We start from the raw sequence: 10,457 nt of genomic DNA on the forward strand, positions 1-10,457 counted from the left end.
TGTTTCCCTTCAAGTCTGAAGGCAGGAAGAAGCCGACCTCTGTGTTTGAAGGCCATCAGGCAGAAAGAATTATCTTGCTCAGGGCAGGATCCGCCATTTTGTTCCATTCAGGCCTCCGTTCGCATTAGGGAGGGAACCTGCTGCCTGCCGTCCACCAGTGTCGACGTCAATCACATCTAGAACACCCAACCTAATCATACACCAAATGTCTGGGCACTCGACGGCCTGGTCATGTTGACGCATACAAGTCACCACCACAATTCCCAAGGGAGATGTGTCCTGGATGTGTGGAGGTCAGAGCAATTCAGTCTGGAGGGTGACGCCCTGAGCTGCGCAGCTTCCATATTCCCTCTTCTGGGAGACACTCCTGAGGAGAAGCTTCAATCAGTCACTTCCTGGACGAGTGACAGCAGCAGTGAGGGTCCCAGATACCATGTCATGTCAGTGATGGAGGGCAGGTATGGGTCTGTGTTCCTGGAGAAAAGGACTCCAGGGAGGTCTGACAGACAGCGGCAGATAGCCCTGGAAGACAGGCATGGTTATGGCAGGTGGATGACCAAGACGTCAGAGTCCAGCTCAGGGTTTCAAATACCCAGCACTGGAACCGGGACCACTTCTCAGCAGCAGAGGATTCCAGCACTCCAAGTCAGTTACTAACCAGGATAACTACTTCTTTCTCATCCAAGTTCATTTTCTTGTCCTTCAATGGCACCGATGGATGCTAAAATGATGTGGTGATGCTGTGACTTTTTTTCTCTGTTCCCACTCTGGGAACACACGTTTTACTCTCAGATAATTTTTGCAAGTTCTTAAGGTTCCTTAAAAGAAAAAGAGCAAACAAATCCCATTGAGAAAGTGCCTGAACCAGATATGAAAGACAAGCTGAATGTCTTTCCCCCTGCAAACTCCAAGCACCAAGACTAATCAGGAGAGAGCGAAGAAGTCACAAACTTGTTACTTTCCTCAGACTAGAGGAATGGAGAAATACATTCTTTGTCTTAGCAGTTGATTAGAGTGCATGGTCAGAAAAACAGCGGGTGCACTGAAATCACTGCGTGATCTTAGTGGCCTTGGAAGAGGCAGGATGGAGACCTGAGGCAGCAGCACATTTCTGATAAGGAAACAGCTAGAGCCCCCAGCCCAGTGTCATCCCCACTTGGCGGCAGACCGTGTGGGAGGAGAGCCTCCAATGGACAGGTTTGCTGAAGACAAGCACTTGACACTTGGCAAGGATATGGTGGAACAATCATGGTTGCACATTAACTGCAATAGTAAGGTTCTCAAAAACCAATTAGGGAAAATAACTTGCCAGTCATGCTTAAATAGCCGTAAAAAGTCTTCTCAATAATTTCATTCCTAGACAGTTTTCATAAATCAATAGTCCTCCCCAAAAGGAAAGCTGAATCCATGAAGATACATGAATGTTGCTGATACCTTCACTTTCATGACAATGTGCTGTAGTGGAACATCCAATCAGGACATGGCGATATCACGGTATGTCAGCACGAAGGGACCTGACACAGCCCTCCAGAGGGACCATTATGATGACTGCTTAACAAAACTGCATTTACAAAGCTTATAAGTGGCTGGGCTGGTGGCTCATGCCTGTAATTCCAGAACAGCACTTTGGGAGGCCGAGGTGGGGAGATCACAAGGTCAGGAATTTGAGACCAGCCTGGCCAACATGGTGGAACTCTGTCTCTACTGAAATACAAAAATTAACCAGACATGGTGATGCATGCCTGTAATCCCAGTTACTCAGGAGGCTGAGGTGGGAGAATAGCTTGAACCCAGGAGGCAGAGTTTTCAGTGAGTGGCCGAGATCACGCCATTGCACTCCAGCCTAGGCAATAGAGTGAGATTCTGTCTCAAAAAAAAAAATTAATAACTGATAAAAAGAAGTAAAAAATTACACTCATGCTATATTTAGATGTGTACAAGGATGGCTGATTTGATAGGGTAGTGGGATTCTGGATTTCTTCTTAACAGATTTAATCTGTTACTGTTGTAACAATACAGTTACATAAAATCTTCTGAAAACAGCATGTTAAATTTTAAGGGTCTACTAATGTAGATAAGTCCACTCTGGAAATGAGGGAGCCCCACTCTTCTGACCAGGCAGGAGGTAAACTACCCATGCGGCTACTCATGGTCCTCAGAGCCGCCCCCCGCCACCTACTCAAGGATGGGCGTCAGAATTCCCAGTTCCTCTCTCACAGCTGTCAAGCCTCTTCCTCATGCCCTGCCTGTTGTCATCTGTGGCACACTTCATCCAAGCTTAGGTCTGATCTCGATCCCCAGGGAAGGGACGCATGGGATTTACCTAAAATTACCTAAAACAGGAACTCACGCTTTCATTTTCTTACAGGTGTTGAGGGAAGTCTTTTCAGTGTGGGATTCCAACTGGATAAGGGAGAGAGAGACAGAGATCTTTACCCGAAGAGTTGAGAACATGTTGGAGGGAAGTTCTGGACTCAAGGAATGCGCTTCAGATCGCAGCTGTGCTAAGTATTGCCCCTAAGAAAGAGGTAACAATCCCTCAAATGCCCACACTAAATTCTGCAGGAAGATGGAAGCCTTCACAAGACTCCTCTGAATCTTAGGGGACTTACATCTCTCCTGGCCTCCAAGTTCTCCTGGTTCTAGCTCCAAATTTCTGAATTTCCAGCTCATCACATCTGTGTGACTTTTCTTTCATTTGTTTTCTGTTCCCTATGTCTAGGCGACAAAACAGTCTATAAAACATGCAAGAAATGCCTTCTTTCATGCAGTTTACATTCTGGTAAGTAGAGGCAGAAAATAAACAAAATAACCAAAATCCAGAGTATGTGAGATGGCGTTACGGGTTGAATTGCATTCCCTCAAAACTCAGATGTGGAGGTCCTAACACTCAGGACCTCAGAATGTGACTTTATTTGGAGATAGGGTCCGGACGGAGGTAATCTAGTTAAAATGAAGTCATTGAGGTGAGCTCTAATCCAGTATGACTGGCATCATTATAAGGGGAAATTTGGGCACAGGGACATACGTAGAGGAAAGATGAGTGAAGACACAAAGAAGACGGCCATCTCCAAGCCGAGGAGAGGGGCCTGCAACTCATCCTTCCCTCTCTAACCTCAGAGGACCCAGTCCTGCAACACCCTGAGGTCAGACTTCTGGCCTCCAAACTGCGAGACAGTAAACCTCTGTCGCTGAAGACACCTAGTTTGTGGCACTTGGTTACAAAAGCCCTAGGAAGTTACTGCAGGGGTGATGAGTGCAGTAGAGAAATCAGGGGAGCGTGGAGGAGAGAACAGGGTGGGGAGAGGAGGCTGGACTTCCTCACCAGGGAAAATCCAACCACGAAGGTGAACTTGGAGCAAAGACTGAAAGAGAAGAAGGGACAGGCCAAGCGACCAAAAACTGAAATGAGTGCTCCTGGATGTCTGGATAGTGGGTTTTGAACAGATGAGGTGCTAAGGCCAGAGACGTAGCAGGATCCCCATAGGGTCTGGAAGGGACCTTGACCTTTGCTCTGAGTGACGGGGGAACCATGGCAGGGTTTTGAGCAGAACAGGGACATGTGCAAGGGTCACTTTAGTGTCTACATAGAGACACTGCTGAGGCAGAGGCTGGAAGTAATTTCAGAGGACGTTGTCGGTAAGAGCCAGTGGTGGCTTAGTCGGGTGGCAGCAGGGAAGTGGTCAGATTCCGGACATGCTCTGAGGCTGAGTGCCCCGCATTTGCTCACAGACTGAGTGAGGATTGTGAGCGTAGCAGGGAACCACGGTGGATACCAAGGCTTCTTTCTTACCTGGAAAAATAGGGCTACCATTTGTAACGTTGAGGAGACAGTCAGGAGCAACTGTAGGGAGTGATAAGACCTGGAGCTCGGTTTGGGACATGCTGAGATGTGGAGCACCGTTCGAAGTCCAAGTTGAGATGCCTCATAGGAAATTGAGTGCACAAGTCCACGGCTCCAAGGAGAAATCTAGACTGGGGATTTAAAAAATTGGAGATTGTAGCATATAAATGGATTTAAACTCAACAAACCAGAGGAGATTACCAAAAGGGTGATACCCTGAAGCTCCTCCTCCTTGAAACTGTCTTTCCTTTGAAATACCATTTGCACAGAGCAAAGATGAGCAATAAATGCACTTTTATTAAAGACTGAGAACATGCGACCAAGGCAAGAAACTACATGAAAGCATGCTGCTCAAACTGCAGCCTGTGGACCAGCAGCTGCAGGATCACGAGTAGCTTCTCAAAAACATGGAGCCTCGGGGTTATTCAGAAGCAGACGTTAAAGTTTGACAAGCACAACTATGTGCACATAATTTTAGAAATAAATATATTTTTGAATGGCCCTCCATCTTACACTATATTAAAAAATTGGTCGGAAGTGGTGGCTCACGCCTGTAATCCCAGCACTTTGGGAGGCCAAGGCAGGTGGATCACCTGAGGTCAGAAGTTCAAGACCATCCTGACCAACAAGGTGAAATCCCATCTCTACTAAAAATACAAAATTGGCCAGGTGTGGTGGTATATATCTGTAGTCCCAGCTACTCAGGAGGCTGTAGCAAGAGAATTGCTTGAACCCAGGAGGTCAACGTTGCAGTGAGCTGAGATTGCACCACTGCACTCCAGCCTGAGTGACGGAGAGAGACTCCATCTCAAAAATAAAAAAATTCAACTTGAGCAAAAACTCAAGTGTGAAAAAACAAAATAATAAATAAACACAAGAAAAATCTAAGAAACTACATCTACTATTTAGGTGTCATGGAGAACTTCCTAACCAAGTCTGGAAGTCAGAAGCTATAGAATAAAAGACATGTATGCTTGAATCCATAAACATGAAAAACTGGTTTCCAGTTCCAGCCAAGATGGAATAGCCTCATTCCTCCAGCGTCTTGCTTCCTACAATTAAAACCCCTCACAAATAAAATGTCAGCTGCGATATATTACATGTATATGGGATGGGGAAAAAATCAGTCTCAAAAAGTCACATAGCACAACATTCCATTTATAAAACATTCTCAAAGTCACTAAACTATAGTCACTTTAGATGTGGAGAATCTACAGATATGGAGAACAGATCAGTGGTGGCCAAGGGATGAAAAGGGGGAGTGTGGTTAGGTAGGGTAGATAGATAGATAGATAGGGTAGCACCAGAGAGCTGTTTTGTGGCGATGGGCACGCTGTATCTTGACTGTGGGGTGGTTACATAAATCTACATGCATGACGAAACTACATCGAACTACTGTAGTTATCTATGTTTGCAGAGAACTACACACATACACACAACGGGCACACAAATGCAGCTTTTTTTTTTTTTTTTTGAGACGGAGTCTCGCTCTTGTTACCCAGGCTGGAGTGCAATGGCGCGATCTCGGCTCACTGCAACCTCCGCCTCCTGGGTTCAGGCAATTCTCCTGCCTCAGCCTCCTGAGTAGCTGGGATTACAGGCATGCGCCACCGTGCCCAGCTAATTTTTTTGTATTAGTAGAGACGGGGTTTCACAATGTTGACCAGGATGGTCTCGATCTCTCGACCTCGTGATCCACCCGCCTCGGCCTCCCAAAGTGCTGGGATTACAGGCTTGAGCCACCGCGCCCGACCAAATGCAGCTTTTAAAAAATGTTGAAAACTGGTGGGGCATGGTGGCTCACGCCTGTAATACCAGCACTTTGGGAGGTCAAAGCTGGAAAATCACGTGAGGTCAGGACCAGTTTGAGACCAGCCTGGCCAACATGGCGAAACCCCATCACTTCTAAAAACACAAAAATTAGCCTGGGGCAGTGGCGGACCCCTGTAATCCCAGCTATGCTGGAGGCCGAGGCAGGAGGATAGCTTGAACCCAGGAGGCAGTGAGATCAAGCCACTGCACTCCAGCCTGGGCAACAGAGCAGGACTCTGTACCCCCCCAACCGTCCCCAAAAGTGGTGAAAACTAAGTAAGGTCTATAGCCTAGTTAACAGTAACGCACCCACATCAGTTTTCTGATTGTGACAATGTACTGCTTTCCATAGCTGTGCACACGTAACATTGGTGACTTCACTATGTAATATATCACAAATGTGGCAGGTGGACGAAGGGTACACAGGATTCTGTGTTTACTTTTACAATCTCCTATGAGTCTATAACTTTTCTAACTAAAAATTTTCACAAAAGAGTAACAGACGTTCATATGGCAAAAGACATTATAAACACATGATAAACTGGGAACAAATATTTGCAATGAGATGACAGAGTTAATATCTATAATATATAAGAGCTCTATCATATTGATAAGGAAAAGTCAAAATGGAGAAAGGATAAGAAAAGAAATCTACGGAGGAGCAAATCTGAACAGCTGACAAATGTGAAAGAATGCTCAAAATTACCAGGGACGTTAAAAGCTTTAAAGAACGAGATATCACTTTATATGAATTATACTAGGAAAAATACAGAAAGTGAGAACATCCGCTGAGTGACAGTCCGAGGAAGATGGTGCCCTCATGTATGGCTGGTGGGAATGTAAGTAACAGCCTTTTTGGAAAGCTCTATAGCTAGAGATTTTACCTTTCTGAAATGCACACACATTTTAACATATATCATAAGATTTTAGACCGTCCCAAAGAAAGAACAGCACCAGTAAAAAGGCATATTTATGCACGAGACATTGAATGCAAAGTTATTCCAGTGGCGAAGACCTGGAAACGCAGAGAACACCCTTTCGGTGGTGGATGGCTGGATCGATCACGGTAGCACATTCCTGCTGTGGGTTACTATTCAGCCATTAGAGACAATGAATCGGCGGTACCAGCTTAACCAAAGGATTTCTACTAGGCACAGCTGAATGGGGAGAAATGCCGTAAGGTAATACACAAATCAATAGGAAACTGGAAAGGGACACCCACAGTGTTTTTGACACGAGTCTCCCTAGAAGCAAAAAGGAGGAGGGAGAGGAGAAGAAGGCAAGGAATAAAAAAAAAAAAAGAAAGTATTATCTAGAAATTATTTAAAATAAATAAATAAGGTTTTTAAATGTGATATGACCAAATGTGTGTATTTAAATGAAATGACGTAGCTAAGTGGGTATGTGCACAAATGAATTAAAAGTCATTGTAAAACTTGGACGCCTGAAAGTCCCCCAGCCTTTTCTGCTGACCAAGGCCATGGGCCTGGCCCTCTCTCTTCCAGCTCCCTCTCTCGCGGTCTCTCCTCTCTCCCAGGCAGCAGAGTCCCTACTCTTTTGCAGGCCTCCTTAGCCATCTCTGGGTTCCCTCTGCCCAGCCCATGCCCTCTGGACTTTGCCTTCTATCCCCTTAGTTACTCACCTAAACAGAGTTAGTTCATTCCCTGAGACAAATTATCCCACGAGCTGGCAAAACGAGCAGCTGACTCACCCTGCCCGCTCAGTCTGTGTGTGCCTCCATGTCACCGTTTGGGAAAGGAAAGATTAATAACAGCCATGTTCTGCTGTGGGGAGCTAGAAACACGGTCCACTGCCTATCCCAACAAAGTCCTGGGACACTGGGCCTGCCCTCCTTCACTCCCTTCCCTCTCCTCAGCTATGTACCTCCCACAGTTTATCAGGATGAGAGGCCGTGTCACCTGCTCCCAGATATCAGATCCGCCCCCGCAGCCTGTACATAGCAAGTAGTTCCCACAGGGCCCACCTCCTTCACCCCACCTGAAATGTGCAAGTCAGCTCCCTGGGGACAATAATCACTGATCAGCCCGTGTCTCCCAGCTTCTTCTAATCCCCTTAACACATCTCTTTTAAAGAAATGTATTTAAAACTTTCTACCGGTAACTTCATAATTTGAGGTCTTGCCTTCCTGAGGAATTTGCATTTTGCCCAGCCTGGTCACCTCCCAGATGTGGAGAGGGAAACGTGGGGTCCACATGAGGAGTTCCAGGACCCAAACGAGCAAACGGCAAACCATACCACTCACCCAGGCCTGGCTCTGCCATGCGGAGGCTTGGGCTCTGCCTTTGCCAGACCTTCCAGAAAGCCTGCTTCCTCACCTTCCTTTGATTTTTCTGCTCTTGTAGCTTATAATCTGTCTTGCCTTTGCCTAAAAGGTTCAGAGCTTTCTCAAGGTCATTAACAAGGTCATAGCTAAGCTCACAGGGACTAGAAGGACCATCACCACACAAGGGCCCCCTGCCCTGGCCCTGGTCCCCAGCCCAGTCCTCCCAGAAAGCTGTCCCAGGGTTTCCTTGAGGACTCCCTGGGTTGAAAGGAGATCAGGGCCCCATGCCTGGTGTTACCCCTAACGCTCCCAGAATGTGCGAAGCCCTTTTCTGTGTCCCTTCTCATATGTGAAATGTGTAAGGGTGTGGTCAGGGGACACTGGGTCTGCACGTCCCCCGGCCCTTCCAGTTCCTGTCTCTACAATGCACCAGGGACAGGAACGCTGGAGATGCTCTGAATCAAACCTAAGCCGATCTGTGAGACAACCCGGTTCACTCCTCAGAGCCATGGCCCTCCTTTTTACATGCTTAAGACAGCAACCAGCTCCTTCGTCACTGAGAAGAAACTGCCCTTTGAGGTTTGAAGAGCAGGGCCAAGGTCTTCACCCTCAGCGCACCCGGCGGCCGAGCTCAGTGTCCTCAGTGTCCTCAGTGCAGCGCGTCGCCGGCAGGGGGCGGCAGAGGCCAATCCACGGCGTCTGGGACGCGCCCGAGATGCTGGGTCCGTGCAGGTGTCTTGGTCTGGGGACCGCAAAGATGCATCTTGCAAACCCAGGTCTGATTGCACTCACAGGAACCGTCTCACCGCGTCCCTCTGCTCCCCGCACCCTGCCACAGCCACAACCAGCGCCTAGAACGCAGCTGCTCCTTATTTGTGGAGTGAATGAATGAATAAATGGCAGTGGGAGTCAGAACATAATCTGGTGTGAATGAGGAGTTCCGCTGAGAGTATCTGAAAATAGCCTTCCTACCTTGCTCTGTGGCGCTGCACAAAAACAAAACCTCCCTGCCAGGCCCTCCGCTCTGAGCTGGTGTCCGGGAAATCAGGGGCCCTATCTTGTGCTGGTGTCCAGATAAAGCCGGACTCCTCCACCGCAGGATCCATCTGTTGCAACAGGAGGGAGCCGCAGCCTGGAAGGGGCAGTTGTGAGCCATGAACCCAGGCGGCCAGGCGAGTGAAGGTGGCACAGGCAGTCACCAAGGAAGGGGCTACACATGTCCTCAGGTCACAACTGAGAAGCCCTTCAACTGCCACTGCATGTTTTTAAGTTCCAGAAACCGTCCGGGTGGATCTTATTTCTCATGTGGAAACAGGCTCTGAGCAGGTGACTGGCCTCGCCCGCAGTCACACACTCACCCCACGGCCCTCCTTGCCCTCTTCTATTTGCGTGGATTTTTTGAGGGAGCAGCAGGGTTAATATTCACCAGAGGCGCCCATGGGGGCCTGGACAGTCCCCCCAGTTACCTTGGGAGGAGCAGGCAGGAGCCACAGATCCATCAGGAGGAGAAGGCTGGGAGCTCAACCGCATCCTGGGGAGGGCAGGATGTGGGGAGCAGGGAGCAGCTGGGGCTCCAGGCACTGTCTCAGGCACCTCCATTCCTTTCCCCACATGCAAGGTCTTTCTGTTGGAGTCCCTGCAAGAATGAATAGGACACCTCCCTACACAGGGGACACACAAGGGAGGACAGGAACCTGCTCATGGGAAAGGAGTGGTTTCCCCACCATCCAGACACGTTGGTCCTGGTGAGCTGTTTGCATCCAAGAGCCAGGGCTCTGCCAACAGCTCAATAGCTAGATAGCAGAGCACAGACGTGGCACGTTTGGGCCAGGGCATACACTGATTGCCATCCTTTCCCATCCCCGGCTGCCCTCCACCTTCATGCCACCCTTCTGATGCCAACTTTTCCTGCTCCCAGACTGGGGCCTCTTCTCTCACCTCCTCACCCTCCATCCTCGGTTCCAAATGCACCTCTGTGTGGACGACCCCTAAATACTTACCTCCAGCTGAGACTTCCCCCTCAACACCATTTCATGTTTCCAGTCTGTCTGTGACATCTCCACTTGGGCGTCCATAGGCCTCTCTCACCAGCCGTATGCAAAACAGCATCGGGGCTCCCCATCCTCCCCAACCCCAGCCTCCCTGAGGACTCCTGCAGGTGGCCCCAGCCTCCTTTGGGAGACCTGTGACATAACAATACTAAGAAAAAAAATTGCCTTTTCACTCTCACTGCGTCCCTTTGCTTCCTGAACCCTGCCACAGCCACAACCAGAGCCTGGAATGCAGTTGCTCCTTATTTGTTGAGTCAGTGAATGGATGAATGAAAGAATGGCAGTGGACGTCAGAACAAAAGCACTGTGTGAATGAGGAGTTCTGGTTGGGAGTTTCTCCCAAGTGGAGCTTTCTGGCACCTCCATGACTAATGGAATGGAATAGTTGCTTTGCATTCTTATTTTTTGAATTCCTTTGTTTGGGTTTCTTAGGTTAAATATAGACAGACATATAAACAAAAGCTCC

The sequence above is a fragment of the Aotus nancymaae genome, unplaced genomic scaffold (assembly GCF_030222135.1).
Source record: "Aotus nancymaae isolate 86718 unplaced genomic scaffold, 86718_ANA_hifiasm-v0.15.2.pri h1tg000065l, whole genome shotgun sequence".
Taxonomy (NCBI): domain Eukaryota; kingdom Metazoa; phylum Chordata; class Mammalia; order Primates; family Aotidae; genus Aotus; species Aotus nancymaae.